The sequence below is a fragment of the Cebus imitator genome, unplaced genomic scaffold, assembly GCF_001604975.1.
Source record: "Cebus imitator isolate Cc_AM_T3 unplaced genomic scaffold, Cebus_imitator-1.0 Scaffold330, whole genome shotgun sequence".
NCBI lineage: Eukaryota > Metazoa > Chordata > Mammalia > Primates > Cebidae > Cebus > Cebus imitator.
In genome coordinates this window covers 2,048,773-2,051,505 of record NW_016107645.1, presented here as the reverse complement: position 1 = coordinate 2,051,505, position 2,733 = coordinate 2,048,773, and positions in this window count along the sequence as shown.

Genomic DNA, 2,733 nt, shown 5'->3' with positions numbered 1-2,733 from the left:
ACTCCATCTGACGGTTTTCCCTCCCAATATTTCACCTTCGGCATCCCTGTCATTATCCAGATCCCAGGTATTTTTCCCATTGGCTTAGTCATGACTTCTAGCTCTAGAGCCCCAATCAGGTTGCCTACCACTGAGGATAGCAGTCGCCTGCAGCCAACACCACTGCAGACCCATTTACTTTTACAGGATCCATATCCCCTATGGATAGTGGCACCTTTAGGGTAAGTGTGGCTGCCTTATGCCCCAGCTCTATGTCTGGAGCACTCAACTTGATTGAGGACTGAGGGGGACACCCAGCACTACTACTATTATTGGCGAGGCTTAACTTGAGCATCAGGATTTATTCCCTGTTGCAGTTGGGAAGGCCAGCTCTATGGAAAGAAAATCTACCCTGGGGGACTGTTTTCTTCCTGCTTATGGTCAGAAGCCCTATCATCCAAAGCATACCTGTAACTATTGGAGAAGACAATAACACTAAGAAAGAACAGGTGCCAGAGGAGACAGTGCTGTCTCTCCTTGTTGCAGATCACGTGGGACACTTGTGACCAGAGCACATCTACAACTGGAAGGGCCAGCACCATACTGGTATTTGGCAATACTTACCTCCCCATTTTTTTGCTCGAATACCTGGGGATGCCCTGGCTAATGCATATTTACTGCAGTCAGAGGGCTTGGTGCCATACCTGTGCTTGGAGCTGATATTATTCCTGCCTATAATCAAGCACCTTGGGCCCACCTGTCCAGAGCACAGGTGACATAATAGGGGAAAGCACTATATCTGTGCTTGGAGATACATACTTCTGGCCCCACCTTCCTACAGAGCACCTGATGCCCACTTGTTCAGAGCACTCATGCAATGGGAAGCAGCAGTATATGTACGGTTGGAGGCCCCTGTGTTCCTGCCATTTGTCAGCACACTGGGGCCCACCTGGCTAGAACATATCTATTGCAGTTGGAGGGGCTGGCACTGCACATATGCTTGAAGATACCACTATTCCTGTGTACGGTCAGAGCACGTAGAGCTCATCTATCCAGAGCACAGGCAGTGAATAGGAACAGTCAGCACCACACCTGTTCTAGGAGACACTACTATTCCCGCCAACATTCAGAGCACATGGAGAGCTTATGGCTGGAGCACATTTGTTGCAGTCATAGGAGAAAATGCCCTACAGTTTTTGGGAGATGCTTCTAGTCTCACCTAACTCAGAACATCATGACCTCACCCATTCAAGATATCCCCTTTGACTTTAGAGGAGTCAGCAGCAGTGAGAAAAATACGTGTGTGTGGAGGCACTTTTGCTACTACCTTTGTTCAGAGAAACCGTGCTTCCTGTGTACACACAGCAAGCATCAACCCTGCTTTTAGGTTACTCTTTTCGCCTACCCAAGGCTTAATTGGAGACAAATATAGGGCCGCAAACCCTTTATCTTCCCGCACAAGACCCAGGATCTCAGCAATTAAAGGAAAACTTCTACAAACAGCAGGTCACCACAGTTCCGCCATATGGACCCTACTCTGCTGGAGAGAGGCTCAATCTCTTCTACTTGTGTCAAACAAACTCCACTTGCTCTGTGTCTTTTTCCTTCAAGCTGAAGGCCCACACCTGTGTGTGTGTGTGTGTGTGTGTGTGTGTGTGTGCATGTGTGTGTATGTATGTGTGTGTGTATGTGTGTGTGTGTGTGGTGTGTGTTTATTAGAGATGTAAGACCTCTGTGTGTGTATTTGTGTGTGTGTGTGTGTGTGTGTTAGAGATGTAAGACAGCTGAGGCTGGTCAAATGTTAACACACTGAACTTAAGGAGTACAACCATGGAGAGTAGAAGAGTGACCTGCACACATCGTCATTGGTGCCATCCCTGGCTTTCACCATTGTTCTGGCAGACCCAGCTCTGGAACACTTTATCTCTGGTCTTAGAACTGGCAGGATGCCCACAGCTCCCTACAGCTATCTCTTTCCCACTTGCCTCAATGAGCTATGATCTCTCTTTCCATCATTAAAAATCATAAAGCTTTGTTCCTGTTAATTTGTCCTCTGCTCACCAGTCTTTTACTCTATGACTCAACTATAAAGGAAGAATTGACTTGTATTAAGTGGTGATGTGTTGAGCCAGACCTAAATATGCAACATTTTCTATGGACCAGTGAATTAATCATGCTTAATCACTGCACATGGTGACTTCTGCGGTCTCTGTGTTTTGAGTAAAAAGATGGTGACTCAAGAGGAAGGAAAATCTAGAGGAGGAAGAAACAGTGTGAGTGGCCCTTGTCTCTCCTCTCTGGGCTTCTCTTCCACCATCTGACCTCACTGAAGGCCAGCCTATCCCCATTGTGGACTAGGAAACCGCACTTTACAATTTTAGTTGTTGTAAATGTTTACATGTTCTTTTTGTGCTGTTTTCATTCATTAAACTCAGGCCAATGCCCACACATTTCCATCTCAACCAGAGAGTACAGATTTGGCATCCACACTCTTCAGCCTGGAGGTATGAAGAAAGAAAAAGTTCACATCTGCTCTGCAATTATTGAGATTTTTAAGTCTAGAATGTAACATATTACTTGACATTGTCATCATGATACTTAAGATATCAAGAAATACCTGGACATGGCTTATTTGGGAAAATAACCTGACTGACTCCAATCCAAACCACTAAAATATCAAATTGCCAAAGTTACAATTTCACTCAGATTCAGCTGACCCTAGAGTGCTGCTGTCTCCACTAGACTTAGTTGCTG